The following is an 18,222-nucleotide window of genomic DNA, read 5'->3' as shown; positions in this document are numbered from 1 at the left end:
ACCCTGCTTCAGTTGTCTCCTGGGGAAACCCAGAAAATTAACAGCCATACTGGCCCCAGTGATCAGCAGAGCAGTTTTTATGGAGAACAGGGAAGAATTTTCAATATTGTAATTATTTATGGCATTTCATTCAGCCAACAATGTAAATTAAATTAATTAAAAAGCTTTGTACGTTTCTAATTCCAACACTGGATTCACTCAGTGGCCGTGGAAATTTTGAATAATGGATAATAGTCATCTCTAATTTCTCAACATATGTTTTTTCACTTACACAGCTGTGAAAAAAAATTATATTTATATTTTTGTTGATGCATAATTTCCAGCCCGAAAACAGAATTCATATTAGCATTAAACTACCAACAGGTGTCGTCTTTTTTTCTATTTTTTCTTTTTCTGATGGGCTGGAATAAATCCTCTCTTTGGCAGGAAGTCAGTATTTTTTCACAGCCACTTTTGCATCCTTAAGAACGCCTTTGAAATTATTTTCTACTTGATGAAACACATCCTCTCAAGGCTTCATTATTCTCACCCTGGTGTTATCGGATTGAATATTTCCATCACGGAAAACTTGGGAGATTGGAATCATTTCCTACCTAAGGCTGCATAGAACTGTGACTGGGTATGTTGATAACATTTGGAAGATTTTTTTGCTAAGAAATATCCCTGACTTTAAATGATCCAATTACATTTTAAGCCTTGATACTGTTTTTTTAAACTATTGATTAGAAGGTAGCTTTTAGGTACAAGGTAATCAAGCCAGACACAACTGATTACTGTATTCCATTCAAGAAGGCCTGTAGAAAGAAAAATTCTCATGAGGCCTTGTCTGTTTCTTCAAAATTACATTTTTTTCTGGCCTACAAAAAAAAAAAAAAAACTTCTGGACTTCAACAAAGTTTAAGAATTTAAAGCAAAATGGAATGGAAGTTTGACAGTTACCCTGAAATTTAATTCTGCCATTTCCTGCATTCCTTCTCAGTTAAGATGACATCATCCACCTTTATCTTCCCCACCCCACTCCCAATTATTTATAAAGGTCCTCTAACTGTTCTCATTCCTTTGAGTCTGCCCCTCCTCAGTCGCAGCTCCACACTGCAGTTGAGCTCCTCTTCTTAAGTGCATATTTAATCTAGACTCTGTCTTGCTTAGTACCCTTCAGTGGCTCTCCCTTGCCCTGGGAATAAACTTGGAATTCTTGAGAGATACACAAAAAGTCCTTCAGGATCTAGTCCCTTTTACCCCTAACTCCTTCTTCAGTGTTATCCCCCAAAACTTACCTCTTCAAATCAAGGTGCAGTCATGTGCAGCTTCCTGGAGTTCCAGGAACAGATATGTGATTTGGCTTCAAGGATCAGTGACTTGGCTCATGCTGTCTCTTCTGCCCATTTGCCCCCATGCTGTACTTCTCACATTATCTTCTTCAAGATGTTGCTCAGGAATCTTCTCCTCAGCAAAGCCTTTCTGAAGTATCCCTCTTTCATTATCCTGACTCTGTTCCACCCGTAATGTAGATGAGTGGCTTCCCCCTCTGTTATTTCACATTATCTTTTTAGTTAAAGAGAGAGTATATCATAATGTTTAAGAGCTTGAGTTCTAAATCCCGGTTTCCTGGGTTGACATCTCAACTCTGACATTGACTATCTGTGTGACTTTGGACAAGTTATTTAACCTCTCTGTGCCTCGACTTTTCTCACCTGTAAAATGGAAGCAATTATTATTCTTATCTGATAGGGTACTTGTGAGGATTAAATGAGACAATATATGTAAATTACTTTAAACAGTAGCTGGCAGGTAGTGAAGGCATAACTAATGACAGGTATCTCTTAGTTCTTATCTGTATAACTTTATTGTATTTGTTTAGAGTCTGCTTCTCCCACCATACTTAAGTTCCTTGAGAGCTGGGATATAGTTCTATCTAATCTTTGTATCCCAAGTGCCTAGGATTGTGCTTGGCATATAGCAAGTGCTCAGGAACAGATGTAGGTGGAATAAATGAATGTAGACAGACAATCTGAAAGTTCCGAAAACAAAGAGACATTTCCCTTCTAGTAGAGCAAAGGAATTATGAAGTCCCTGACACTTCTCGGTCTGACTTCTTTTTTTAATCTAAAAGAACTACTTTCCCTTCATGATCTCTAGCTAAAACATGTGATGAGTGTTTGCTGCACTTTTGCAAAAGGGTTTTAGTCCAACATCCACACCCCGGTGGCCTGCCTTGTCCTATTTTACTTTCACTTGCCATTGCCAATATGAATATCCATTGACAGGATCTCTAGCATTCATCACATGCAGCCACCAGATGGATCTCAATAGCTTCCTAACAACCGATTTGCATTTCGACTTTGCTTCCAAAATGCCTTCCCATTATAGCATCCATTTGCCCTCCATGCACTTGAGCATCTTCTCCTCTTTTCTGAAGGCATCCTCTCATTTTGAAAATAGTGGATCAATTTGCTACAACCGAACTGCATAAAGTTAAAACAAGGGCTGCATTTAATTGCGAAACATGACTTGCCCATATATTTCAACTTCTACCATGTCATCTAACAAAAAAATTTCATTATAATAATCTTTTGTAGAGAGTCCCAAAGGTATTGGTACAAAACTGATTTTTTTCCCACTCTTCCTAAGGTTTCATCTTTGGAATATGTTGCCTAGTAGGCATGGTTCTTGAGCCAAGATCTTCTTGTTCAGGCTGTTATGCTTATTTTGGACTCACGTTAGGTTTCATGAACTTAAATGAAGAGTAAGTAATAAATTCGTAGAGGAAATTGGGTTAGCATGTGATTAACATGCCGGCTGATGGAGACGGGTGTACCAATGATGGAAACATGTGCCTGTATCATGATGAAATGCAGATTAGAAACCCTGGAGCCAACCCAAGGATATCTGCCCAAAACGGTTTCATCTCTGTCAGCTTTAATCTGAGAGAAAGAGAGCATGCTTCAATGCAGCAACAAAAATATGAACTCCAGAAATAACCCAGTGGCACCCTGCCTTCCATTTAGATGTAATTAAAATATTCACTTTTCACTGTGGTATAGTAGAAAGGGTACTAGACTATAAGTCAGAGAACCTGAATTCAAATCCCATTTTAGCCACTAACTTCTGCTGAGAAATCTCGCAGGCCCTTAGTTTCTGCATCTGTAAAATGAATGTGCTGGGCTAGGTTAGTAGTTTTCAATCTTTTTTCCATCATAATACACATGACAAATGATATTCACATACTCCCATGGGCAGCGTCAGGGTTGTGCACAATTACCCATGCTCTACTTATAACTCAGCCCCTTTCCTTCTGCTCAAGTAAGCGTATCAGAAAGCACATGAATGGGACTGACATCTCGAGATAACCTTGAATCCTTCTCTGTCTAATTTATTTTAAAAATTAAAAAGCAAATCATTTGGAATCTTGGATACATTAATTTTAAAAAGGTGATTTGCTACACAACTCCCAAAGGTGTGTCACAAAACTTTGAGTTGATAACCTCTAGACTAAATTAATTTCATATTCCCTTGGGACACTATCATCCTACGTCTCTGTGAGTAAATCAAGGGCCAGTAGAAAAAGTCCCAGGGATTGAGTTTTTAACCATTTGGAATAAAATAACAAGGAACAAATTCTTCTAGGTAGGTCTCACTTTGATGGGTATTTTCCTTTCTTTCCCCTTGGAGGATTACCTGTGGCAGTAATAACTTCTTGGTTCTTACTTTGCCTTACTAAGCAGAGTTATGTTTTTAAAATGAGGTAATAATATCATCATTTGAAAATAAGATGGAATGCTTTTTAAAGATATATAAAACTTGACTAAAAGCAATATGACCCATGTTTTAGAATGTCTCATTGTGGAATATTTATCTCAGAAAAACAAACAAATGTTTGTAGTATGGTGGCTATTAAAATTCTGCGTAATATTGGAAAGAGGTTAAGATACAAGCTGCCAAAGGACCATTGAAGTTTCTCTGATGTACAATTACCTGTATCATTTTTCATTTCCAACAATATGGTAGTCTAGATAACCTACAAACCTTCACAGTATGGAATACCAGGATATATTAATGTTTTAAATGCAAGATTGAGCTCACAGGAAATAAAGGGAAACCCCTAGGACCTTAAAACAAAGAACGAACCAGCAAGAAGGAATGATGACAATAAAGCAGTAGGGTGGACAGGAAAATAATTGCCAGTCCCATAGGTTTTAAGTTCACATTGAGAAAGGAGACAGTCCCTAGACTGCCTCATGTTAGAACTGAGAAAACCCTCATAAATCCTGACCTCAATACAAAAATCCACCCATTAGCATAGGGAGACAACACTGAAGTGGGTATACCTTGTTTTGGGTTAGGGATGGTAAAATTCTGCTTAAAGAATTAAGAATCACGGGCTTGGACTGGAGACTTTAAATGGCTGCAACAATGGCCTTAAGCATAACAACAATTTTGAGGATGGCACGAGACCAGGCTGTGTTTCATTCTGTTGTACATAGGGTCCCCATGAGTTGGAACCAACTCGACAGCACCTAACTAACAACTACCCCATGGTTTGAAATTCTAAACTAAAGGCAAAATTGACCTTGTGATACCTGGCAGAAATTAATAGAAAACCTCTGAAGGTACACATCTTCAACTCAGGGTTAATGTGATTTGTATAGAGAAATATGACAATTAAATCAAAATCCAAAATTGCAAAAACACACAGAGACAAACTGAACTATCATGTGTGAGAGACAGCAGGCATCAGAAAATAATATTAAACATCCAGGAACTTCAGGTGATATAAATGTTAAATAGAGATTATAAAAGAAGAATACTGAAATTATTAGAATTATAAAAAGAAATTGGGAACATAAAAAGTAAGGAAACATGAAAGAAAAAAAAAAAGGAAAACGTTTAAAATTACCCAATGGAATTTCTGCGAATGAAAGATATAGTGATTAAAATAAACAAACTCACTAAATGGGCTAAAGCATAGTTTAGACGTTGTTATGTAATTAGTGAACTGGAATACAGAAGTACCTAAAATTCAGCAAACTGAAATAAAGAATTTAAAAATATTAAGAGTTAAATAGATATACAGAATAGAACAAAACTCTCAATTTACGTTTAATGGCATTTCTAGGAGAAAAAAAAAAAAATAGGAAGAATGAGGAAGAAAAATATCCAAAGAGCTAATGTCTGAAAAATTTCCAGCACTGATGAAACCAAATGAATCCTCGTAATAGAAAACACAGGAATATGTAAAACAGAATTTTATACCAAGACACATGCTAGTCCAAATGTAAAATTGTATATCCACTCTAGAAAACAACTGGACAGTTTCTTATAAAACTAAACATGTTCTTATCATCTAACCAACAGTCACACTCCTGAGCATTTATTCCCAGATAAAAGAAAATGTATATCCACACAAAAACATGTACGTGAAAGTCTTTAAAAAAAGCTTTATTTTAATAGCCAAAAATTGGAAATAATTAAATTGTCCTTCAGTAGGTGGGAAACCCTGGTGGCGTAGTGGTTAAGAGCTACGGCTGCTAACCAAAAGGTCAGCAGTTCAAATCCACCAGGTGCTCCTTGGAAATCGTATGGAGCGGTTCTACTCTGTCCTGCAGGTTTGCTATGAGTCGGAATCGACTCGGTGGCAATGGGTTTGGTTTTGTTGGTTTTTCAGTAGTTAAACAAATGTGGTACATCCATGCCATGGAATAGTACTCAGCAATAAAAAGGTGTGAACTATTAATACATGTAATAATTTAGATGTATCTGAAAGAAATTATGCTGGGTAAAAAAAATACCATTTCAAAGGTCATATACTATGTGATTCCATTTGTATAGCATTCTCAAAACAACAAAATTATAGAGATAAAGAAAAGATCAGCAGTTGCCAAGAACTAGGGAAGTGGTGGGGAGGAGGGTGGGTATTACTGTATATACCAGGCTAGCATGAATAGGGTCTTTGTGGTGATGGAAGAGTTCTGTATCTCGATTAGGGTTGTTTTTACATGAATCTACACATGTGATAAAATGGCATAGCCTGGTTTTGTTACCACATGTAACCCTTGGGAGAAACTGAATTAAGGATACATGGGGCTCCTCTGCACTCTTTTTTGCAACTTTGTGTGACTATATAATTATTTTAAAATAAGCAGTTAAAAATATAGAGAAATAGAGGCAGAGCCAAGATGGCGGACTAGGCAGACGCTACCTCGGATCCCTCTTACAACAAAGACTCGGAAAAACAAGTGAATCGATCACATACATAACAATCTACGAACCCTGAACAACAAACACAGATTTAGAGACGGAGAACGAACTAATACGGGGAAGCAGCGATTGTTTCCAGAGCCTGGAGCCAGCGTACCAGCCAGGTACGGCACAAGCACAGAGAGCTGCTCCACCCCCCTGAACTAACCCCGGGAGGGGGACCAGCCGGTTCCACGGGAGGCGTGGGACGCAGCCGGTAGGAGAAGTCCCCGGGAGGCAGTGACTGGTCTTGGAGCAGAAAGAGCAGTGTCCGAGCCGGGGAACCGTCCTGCAGGGATTTGGACTGGACGCAGGTACGGCATAAACACGGAGAGTTGCTCCACCCCCCTGAACTAACCCCGGGAAGGGGCCCAGCCGGGTCGCGCAGGTGGCGTGGGATGCAGCTGGTAGGAGAAGTCCCCGGGAGGCAGCAACTGGTATTGGAGCGGGGAGAACAGCATCCCAGCCAGGACACTCGGTCACGGCACAAGCACGGGGAGCTGCTCCACCCATCTGAACTAACCCCGGGAGGAGGCCCAACTAGTTCTCGGAGGCGGCACGGCCACGTGGCTGGAGGGACGAGAAGTCCCCGGGAGGCAGCGACTGATTTTGGAGTCGAGAGTGCACCGTCCCAGTAGGGGAGCCTTGACGCTGGGCGTGGGGCTGGAAGCGGAGGATCTGACCGTGACTCCAGCGGGCCAGACCCCCCGGGGGCAATCTCCACACAGCCAGCACACATAGGCGAGGCGCCCGCGGGAATCTCAGATATAATAGTCATTACAAGCAAGACAAGCAACTCTGGCTATATTCTGAGGTGCTACTCTCCTATCTCTCTGATCCCTCCCCCACCCTCCCCAGGCGGCTTCATTAACATCTGAATAGCCTGAGCCAGAGGGAGAACTCTGATAGGGATCTGACTGCATTTTTTTTTTAGCGGATTTTCTGGAAAAACTAGTTTCCCAGTGATGGCTCAGAGACAACAATCCATATCAAACCACTTAAAGAAGCAGACCATGACAGCTTCTCCAACCCCCCAAACAAAAGAATCAAAATCTTCCCCAAATGAAGATACAATCTTGTAATTATCAGATACAGAATATAAAAAACTAATTTACAGAATGCTTAATGATATCACAAATGAAATTAGGATAACTGCAGAAAAAGCCAAGGAACACACTGATAAAACTGTTGAAGAACTCAAAAAGATTATTCAAGAACATAGTGGAAAAATTAATAAGTTGCAAGAATCCATAGAGAGACAACATGTAGAAATCCAAAAGATTAACAATAAAATAACAGAATTAGACAACGCACTAGGAAGTCAGAGGAGCAGACTCGAGCAATTAGAATGCAGACTGGGACATCTGGAGGACCAGGGAATCAACACCAACATAGCTGAAAAAAATCAGATAAAAGAATTTAAAAAAATGAAGAAACCCTAAGAATTATGTGGGACTCTATCAAGAAGGATAACCTGCGGGTAATTGGAGTCCCAGAACAGGGAGGGGAGACAGAAAACACAGAGAAAATAGTTGAAGAACTCCTGACACAAAACTTCCCTGACATCATGAAAGACGAAAGGATAGCTATCCAAGATGCTCATCGAACCCCATTTAAGATTGATCCAAAAAGAAAAACACCAAGACATATTATCATCAAACTCACCAAAACCAAAGATAAACAGAAAATTTTAAAAGCAGCCAGGGAGAAAAGAAAGGTTTCCTTCAAGGGAGAATCAATACGAATATGTTCTGACTACTCAGCAGAAACCATACAGGCAAGAAGGGAATAGGACGACATATACAGAACACTGAAGGAGAAAAACTGCCAGCCAAGGATCATATATCCAGCAAAACTCTCTCTGAAATATGAAGGAGAAATTAAGATATTTACAGACAAACACAAGTTTAGAGAATTTGCAAAAACCAAACCAAAGCTACAAGAAATACTAAAGGATATTGTTTGGTCAGAGAACCAATAATATCAGATATCAGCACAACACAAGGTCACAAAACAGAACGTCCTGATATCAACTCAAATAGGGAAATCACAAAAACAAACAAATTAAGATTAATTAAAAAAATAATAATAAATACACATAACAGGGAATCATGGAAGTCAATAGGTAAAAGATCACAATAATCAAAAAGAGGGACTAAATACAGGAGGCATTGAACTGCCATATGGAGAGTGATACAAGGCGATATAGAACAACAAGTTAGGTTTTTACTTAGAAAAATAGGGGTGAATAATAAGGTAACCACAAAAAGGTATAACAACTCTATAACTCAAGATAAAAACCAAGAAAAACGTAACGACTTAACTAACATAAAGTCAAGCACTATGAAAATGAGGATCTCACAATTTACTAAGAAAAACGCCTCAGCACAAAAAAGTATGTGGAAAAATGAAATTGTCAACAACACACATAAAAAGGCATCAAAATGACAGCACTAAAAACTTATTTATCTATAATTACGCTGAATGTAAATGGACTAAATGCACCAATAAAGAGACAGAGAGTCACAGACTGGATAAAGAAACACGATCCGTCTATATGCTGCCTACAAGAGACACACCTTAGACTTAGAGACACAAACAAACTAAAACTCAAAGGATGGAAAAAAGTATATCAAGCAAACAATAAGCAAAAAAGAAGAGGAGTAGCAATATTAATTTCTGACAAAATAGACTTTAGACTTAAATCCACCACAAAGGATAAAGAAAGACACTATATAATGATAAAAGGGACAATTGATCAGGAAGACATAACCATATTAAATATTTATGCACCCAATGAGAGGGCTGCAAGATACATAAATCAAATTTTAACAGAATTGAAAAGCGAGATAGATACCTCCACAATTATAGTAGGAGACTTCAACACACCACTTTCGGAGAAGGACAGGACATCCAGTAAGAAGCTCAACAGAGACACGGAAGATCTAATTACAACAATCAACCAACTTGACCTCATTGACTTATACAGAACTCTCCACCCAACTGCTGCAAAATACACCTTTTTTTCTAGCGCACATGGAACATTCTCTAGAATAGACCACATATTAGGTCATAAAACAAACCTTTGCAGAGTACAAAACATCGAAATATTACAAAGCATCTTCTCAGACCACAAGGCAATAAAACTAGAGATCAATAACAGAAAAACTAGGGAAAAGAAATCAAATACTTGGAAACTGAACAATACTCTCCTGAAAAAAGACTGGGTTATAGAAGACATCAAGGAGGGAATAAGGAAATTCTTAGAAAGCAACGAGAATGAAAATACTTCCTATCAAAACCTCTGGGACACAGCAAAAGCAGTGCTCAGAGGCCAATTTATATCAATAAATGCACACATACAAAAAGAAGAAAAAGCCAAAATCAGAGAACTGTCCCGACAACTTGAACAAATAGAAACTGAGCAACAAAAGAATCCATCAGGCACCAGAAGAAAACAAATAATAAAAATTAGAGCTGAACTAAATGAATTAGAGAACAGAAAAACAATTGAAAGAATTAACAAAGCCAAAAGCTATTTCTTTGAAAAAATTAACAAAATTGATAAACCATTGGCTAGACTGACTAAAGAAATACAGGAAAGGAAACAAATAACCCGAATAAGAAATGAGAAGGACCACATCACAACAGAACCAAATGAAATTAAAAAAATCATTTCAGATTATTATGAAAAATTGTACTCTAACAAATTTGAAAACCTAGAAGAAATGGATGAATTCCTGGAAAAACACTACCTACCTAAACTAACACATTCAGAAGTAGAACAACTAAATAGACCCATAACAAAAAAAGAGATTGATACGGTAATCAAAAAACTCCCAACAAAAAAAAGCCCTGGCCCGGACGGCTCCACTGCAGAGTTCTACCAAACTTTCAGAGAAGAGTTAACACCACTACTACTAAAGGTATTCCAAAGCATAGAAAATGACGGAATACTACCCAACTCATTCTATGAAGCCACCATCTCCCTGATACCAAAACCAGGTAAAGACATTACAAAAAAAGAAAATTATAGACCTATATCCCTCATGAACATTGATGCAAAAATCCTCAACAAAATTCTAGCCAATAGAATCCAACAACACATCAAAAAAATAATTCACCCTGATCAAGTGGGATTTATACCAGGTATGCAAGGCTGGTTTAATATCAGAAAAACCATTAATGTAATCCATCACATAAATAAAACAAAAGACAAAAACCACATGATCTTATCAATTGATGCAGAAAAGGCATTTGGCAAAGTCCAACACCCATTCATGATAAAAACTCTTACCAAAATAGGAATTGAAGGTAAATTCCTCAACATAATAAAGGGCATCTATGCAAAGCCAACAGCCAATATCACTCTAAATGGAGAGAACCTGAAAGCATTTCCCTTGAGAACGGGAACCAGACAAGGATGCCCTTTATCACCGCTCTTATTCAACATCGTGCTAGAAGTCCTAGCCAGGGCAATTAGGCTAGACAAAGAAATAAAAGGTATCCGGATTGGCAAGGAAGAAGTAAAGTTATCACTATTTGCAGATGACATGATTATATACACAGAAAACCCTAAGGAATCCTCCAGAAAACTACTGAAACTAATAGGAGAGTTTGGCAGAGTCTCAGGTTATAAAATAAACATACAAAAATCACTTGGATTCCTCTACATCAACAAAAAGAACACCGAAGAGGAAATAACCAAATCAATAGCATTCACAGTAGCCCCCAAAAAGATAAGATACTTAGGAATAAATCTTACCAAGGATGTAAAAGACCTATACAAAGAAAACTACAAAGCTCTACTACAAGAAATTCAAAAGGACATACTTAAGTGGAAAAACATACCCTGCTCATGGATAGGAAGAGTTAACATAGTAAAAATGTCTATTCTACCAAAAGCCATCTATACATTTAACGCACTTCCGATGCAAATTCCAATGTCATATTTTAAGGGGATAGAGAAACAAATCATCAATTTCATATGGAAGGGAAAGAAGCCCCAGATAAGCAAAGCACTACTGAAAAAGAAGAAGAAAGTGGGAGGCCTCACCTTACCTGACTTCAGAACCTACTATACAGCCACAGTAGTCAAAACAGCCTGGTATTGGTACAACAACAGACACATAGACCAATGGAATAGAATTGAGAACCCAGACATAGATCCATCCACGTATGAGCAGCTGATATTTGACAAAGGACCAGTGTCAATTAACTGGGGAAAAGATAGCCTTTTTAACAAATGGTGCTGGCATAACTGGATATCCATTTGCAAAAAAATGAAACAGGACCCATACCTCACACCATGCACAAAAACTAACTCCAAGTGGATCAAAGACCTAAACATAAAGACTAAAACGATAAAGATCATGGAAGAAAAAATTGGGACAACCCTAGGAGCCCTAATACAAGGTATAAACAGAATACAAAACATTACCAAAAATGATGAAGAGAAACCCGATAACTGGGAGCTCCTAAAAATCAAACACCTATGCTCATCTAAAGACTTCTCCAAAAGAGTAAAAAGACCACCTACAGACTGGGAAAGAATTTTCAGCTATGACATCTCTGACCAGCGCCTGATCTCTAAAATCTACATGATTCTGTCAAAACTCAACCACAAAAAGACAATCAACCCAATCAAGAAGTGGGCAAAGGATATGAACACACATTTCACTGAAGAAGATATTCAGGCAGCCAACAGATACATGAGAAAATGCTCTCGATCATTAGCCATTAGAGAAATGCAAATTAAAACTACGATGAGATTCCATCTCACACCAGCAAGGCTGGCATTAATCCAAAAAACACAAAATAATAAATGTTGGAGAGGCTGCGGAGAGACTGGAACTCTCATACACTGCTGGTGGGAATGTAAAATGGTACAACCACTTTGGAAATCCATCTGGCGTTATCTTAAACAGTTAGAAATAGAACTACCATACAACCCAGAAATCCCACTCCTAGGAATATACCCTAGAGATACAAGAGCCTTCATACAAACAGATATATGCACACCCATGTTTATTGCAGCTCTGTTTACAATAGCAAAAAGTTGGAAGCAACCAAGGTGTCCATCTACAGATGAATGGGTAAATAAATTGTGGTATATCCACACAATGGAATACTACACATCGATAAAGAACAGTGACGAATCTCTGAAACATTTCATAACATGGAGGAACCTGGAAGGCATTATGCTGAGCGAAATGAGTCAGAGGCAAAAGGACAAATATTGTATAAGACCACTATTATAAGATCGTGAGAAATAGTAAACCTGAGAAGAACACATACTTTTGTGGTTACGAGGGGGGGAGGGAGGGAGGGTGGGAGAGGGTTTTTTATTGATTAATCAGTAGATAAGAACTGCTTTAGGTGAAGGGAAAGACAACACTCAATACATGGAAGGTCAGCTCAATTGGACTGGACCAAAAGCAAAGAAGTTTCCGGGATAAAATGAATGCTTCAAAGGTCAGCGGAGCAAGTGCGGGGGTCTGGGGAACATGGTTTGCGGGGACTTCTAAGTCAATTGGCAAAATAATTCTATTATGAAATCATTCTGCATCCCACTTTGAAATGTGGCGTCTGGGGTCTTAAATGCTAACAAGCGGCCATGTAAGATGCAGCAATTGGTCTCAACCCACCTGGAGCAAAGGAAAATGAAGAACACCAAGGTCACACGACAACTAAGAGCCCAAGAGACAGAAAGGGCCACATGAACCAGAGACCTACATCATTCTGAGACCAGAAGAACTAGTTGGTGCCCGGCCACAATCGATGACTGCCCTGACAGGGAGCACAGCAGAGGACCCCTGAGGGAGCAGGAGATCAGTGGGATACAGACCCCAAATTCTCATAAAAAGACCAAACTTAATGGTCTGACTGAGACTGGAGGAATCCCGGCGACCATGGTCCCCAGACCTTCAGTTGACACAGGACAGGAACCATCCCTGAAGACAACTCATCAGAAATGAAAGGGACTGGTTAGCGGGTGGGAGAGAGACGCTGATGAAGAATGAGCTAATGATATCAGGTGGACACTCGAGATTGTGTTGGCAACTCTTGTCTGGTGGGGGGGATGGGAGGGTAGAGAGAGAGGGAAGCTGGCAAAATTGTCAAGAAAGGAGAGACTGAAAGGGCTGACTCAAGAGGGGGCGAGCAAGTGGGAGTAGGGAGTGAGATGTATGTAAACTTATATGTGACAGACTGATTGGATTTGTAAACGTTCACTTGAAGCTTAATAAAAGTTATTTAAAAAAAAATAAAAAATAAAATAAAATATAGAGAAATATACCACCATAGACTAAGAATAGATCTTAAAAGTGACCAGGTAGAAAAGATGAAATATCTATGAAAAATGCTGATTAAGCTAACAACAAACTTACCAAAAGTAATGATACAGACAAAGAAATAATATCTTCAGAGCTCTGAGAAGACATGATTATCAGTTTATAATTCTATACCATCGCTAAAACAGATTTGCAGGCAGAAGACTGAGGAAGCTTACTAATAAATTTAACTATATATTAAGATGTATTTTTGAAAAAAGTTCAAATCATGAAAGAGGTAAGAAACAAGAATAAATGGGGAGAAAATATATAAACAAACACATGAGTAAATCTAAACAAGCATTAGTTGTAAAGAAAAAATAACAGTATTTTATGTACATACGTATATTATAAAATAGGTATGATTTTTATGTATGTACGTATGCATGTATTTGTACATATGTGTCTGTGCATATTCAGTCCACAAATATGTGCTAAATACTATGTGTTAAGCACTGTTGTGAAGGGGGACAGAGTAGCATCATATTTCTAGTAGTAGAGACAGCTAATAAACAAATAATCGCTAATTTGTGAATTTAAAAACAAGGTGGACCTACAATTCTAGACAAAAGCAACAAGTAAGATATGAGTTAAAACTGGTCTAAGGATTTTTTGCTGCCATTATTTAGGAGGAGGTAGTTTTTTTTTTTTAATTCAGATTTTAATTCAAATATCATTATTAAATGAATTAATATCTCCTAAAAAAAAAAAAGTTTTTTTTTAAACTGGTAGAAAAATGAAGAATAAAGAAAGCTTGATCAATCCTATGAAAAACCAAACCCAGTGCCGTTAAGTCGATTCAGACTCATAGCGACCCTATAGGACAGAGTAGAACTGTCCCATAGAGTTTCCAAGCAGCACCTGGCGGATTCGAACTGCTGACCCTTTGGTTAGCAGCTGTAGTATTTAACCACTACACCACCAGGGTTTCCATCAATCCTACAGAAAAGAGAAAAGAAAGAGAAAATATTTTTAATGCAGAGTAAATAGGAAATACAAACTGTTGAAACAAACCCATATTTATTAGTAATCAAAATTTTATGTACACAGACTAAACTCACTTACAATATAGAGATCATATCAGATTAAAATACCAGGCATGTGCTACTTGTAAGATATTTACCTAAATCCTGAGGATACTGAAAGATTACCAGCTTAAAACAGAAAACCATATGCCAGGTGATACTACACAAAATGGATTTTTTATGCCTATAGTAACATCAGAAAAAATACACATCACTGTAGTAACATCAGAAAAAATACATATCACTGTAAAAAAATTGGGAAATAAGGTAGTCACTACATGATAATAAGGAACAAGTCCCCAAGAAGGCATAACAGTTATAAACTTGTATGTACTTAATAACATACTGTTGAAAAAAATAAAGAAATAATTGATAGAAAGGCAATATGGTATAGTAGTTAAGGATATGAACTCTGGAAACAGATTGCCTTGAGATCAAATCCGAGCTCCACTGCTTACTAGACTTACTTATTTCTTCTATTTTTCATATACATATACATATATGTATGTATGTGTGTATATAGATGTATATATCACCATTAAAGCTATCAGATAATCAGATAGTAAGCATTATATAAGTGTCATTAATATTATCATCACCATCAAACAGAAAAATAACAGTGAAGCCTGTACTTCTTGTGGCAGGAGATTCTCACGTACCTCTTGGTAAATGACAGATCAATGTGCTGTTTGTTTAAAGATCCATTCTTTGACCTTTCCCTGCTGTTTTGCATCTCTTTACTATGTATTGTGGAGCCTGGTGGTACAATGGTTAAGAGCTGGCCTGCTGACCAAAAGGCCGGCAGTTCAAATCCACCAGCTGCTCCTTGGAAACCCTATGAGGCAGTTCTACTCTGTCCTGCAGGGTCGCTATGAGTCAGAATCAACTCAGTGGCAATGGGTTTTTTTGTTGTTTTTGTTTGTTTGTTTGTTTTTGCTGTATATTGTAGGACACTACATTTCCAAGTTTTATTGCCTAATGGTTTCCAGAGAATTGGTGGTAAAAAGAATAAAGGATGGGAGGTGGAAAGAATGCTGTGGTGTCACCAGCATAACTCCAGTATAGTGTCTAGTCCTTGTCTAAAGTTCCAGTCAAACAGCCCGTCCCTCCACGGTCCCTACCCTCACTGAGATTCCCCACTGTGGCTCCAGGTCCCACCAGATGGCCACAGCTTCTGGAGTCTGCTAACGCCACTTCCTCTTCTTGTTCCTTCAAGTATAGTGTGGAAATGGCTTCCTGTTCTTGCTGCTCACTGACTTGCTTCACTATTCCACACTTGGCTTCTCAGCTCTGCCATCACCTGTGTAACTGACTCTTTGGTTGAAACACCTTGGCCGTTTTTTGTTTCCTTGACTATAATATGACTTATATAATCTGTAAGAGCAAGTACTAACAATATAAAAAGGGACAGCTGCTGTCAAGTCAATTCCAACTCATGGTGCCCCCATGTATGCAGAGTAAAACTGCACTCCAAAGGGTTTTCATGACTGTGACCTTTCAGAAGCAGATTACCAGGCCTTTCTTTCAAGGCACCTCTGGCTGGGTTCAAACTGCCAAACTCTTGGTTAGTGGCCCAGTGCTTAACTGTTTACAAGACACAGGGACTTTTATTAACAATATAGGTGACTATAATGCTCTATTAATACACATATTCAGTACACATATTCAAAATTATCTAGAAGTGACCTAGCAAGTCCAAAAAATCACCAGTTCCAAAGTTGTTTCATGCTTCCACAAGACAGGGGAACTATATGAAAAGTATTCTTTATAAGAGTGTGAATACTGTGGAAGTGAAGTAAGGAAGGAAGAACATAACAGTCTTCTTTGCTTAAAAATCACGATAAAAATCAAACCTTGGTGCCTGGTTTACTATTATCTGATTTTATAGATTAGGGCCATTTCTTCTCCCAAATGATATATCTCTATTGTGTTTGCCTCTTCATCATCCCAAAATTTATTCTGACATTTCTTCTTGAGTACGTTTGGGCAGCCTAGTTTGGGGATGAACATAAAGTTTTTCCCTCTGCATGGTTTTACTTTATTTTTCTAGAAATTTAAATGATTTCAACTAATATTCACTGAGTCTCCAATATGTGGAAAACACTAGGTTAGACTTGGAGCTATGGAAATTAATCAAGTATACTCTTTATTCTCCAGGCTCTCATAGCCTATTTGGGAAGACAGACATGTTTACAAACAGTTCCAATGCAAGGCAAAGAGTGAGAAGTTCTATAAAGAGGTAATGCCACAAGTTACAAGAGCATAGGGAAAGGGAGACTCCAGTTGGGAGGATCTTGAAAGGCAATTACAAAACCTTCTCAATGCATTGTAGATCAGGATGTATTTCCCTAACATTTAATTTGATCTTCAAGAAATAGGCAGTTATTCTTGTCTTTTTATGATCAAAGAAGGCAAGCCACTTAACTGCTTGGAATGGAATACTAGCTTCTCTGGCTCTTAAAGCATTCATTTATTCAATAGATTTATGGAGCACTACTATGGGTCAACCCTATGAAGGAGTTCTTACTCTGCCCTATAGAGTCACTGTGGGTTGGAATCAACTAGATGGCAATGTTGTTTTTGTTTTTGTTTTTTACTATGAGTGAAACAGCACTACTATGAGCAAAGAACATGGATGACATAAAGATGATAACCCACTGTTCATGGCTCCCTGTTCTTATAATCTAGTATGATTTTCCATCGCATCACACTAAAGAGCTCAGATTTTGCTTTCCTAAATCAACTAGATCTTTGACTACAGAAGGGATGTCACCCCCTTATACTAAGCATTCCTCTTCAGAACATATATACATTGAGTGGTGAGGGAGGAAGAAAGCAGCCCACCAATTAGATCAGCCAATTCTGATCTAGAACTCAGTGGGGAGAATGATGTTACAGCTAAATTGCCTTCATCACCAAGTCCAGTCCTCATTATTGAAGGTAGGCTTTGAACAAATCAAGGCTGGTTCTCAGGCCATTAATCCAGGGTCTAGAAATTTTAGATAAGGTTTACACTCAGAAAGAGGAAAGAGAATTTTCTAAAGAATCAGGGCATATCAGAGCCACACTAACTGATAAAATAATAAATTTGATAGACTAATAGATCTGCTGGAAACAGTTGCATAATGCAACCGGAGACAATTAGAATTGTCCTACTTTTCAAATTATGCTTCCATTGTCAGAGACATACGAATTACTTATTGATCAACACAAGAATAGAGTTTAGGTTGCTTTCTTGAGTTAGCTCTTTTGCTACAATGAGTCCTCATAGAAACTTGTATTTTAACTGACTTTCCCAAAAAACCAAAAAGGCTATTGTGTCTTGAATTTTGCTAGTTTAGATAGAAGCTCAAAACTGGAGTTTTCCAGGTTCTTTTGCTGGCCTGGGCTGCTTTTTGTTTGAGTATGGTACTCAGAATCACAGAATCTCAAGGTCTGAATAAACCTTAACTAAAATCTAGTTCAACTCCCATCTCCAATTAATGCTATAATTTTTATCACGAAACAAAAAAAACCTTCAGAGACCAGGGACGTAATTTCAAGAGGTAACCTAGCTGGGACTAATACAGAACTGCAGTAAACTGTAGAGCCCTAGAGTATGGAAATTCAAGTCCAGTTTTTGAAAAGTC

The sequence above is a fragment of the Elephas maximus genome, chromosome 3, assembly GCF_024166365.1.
Source record: "Elephas maximus indicus isolate mEleMax1 chromosome 3, mEleMax1 primary haplotype, whole genome shotgun sequence".
In the NCBI taxonomy this organism is placed as follows: Eukaryota; Metazoa; Chordata; class Mammalia; order Proboscidea; family Elephantidae; genus Elephas; species Elephas maximus.
The sequence above is the reverse complement of the archived record's forward strand: the minus strand, read 5'-3'. Positions refer to the sequence as shown.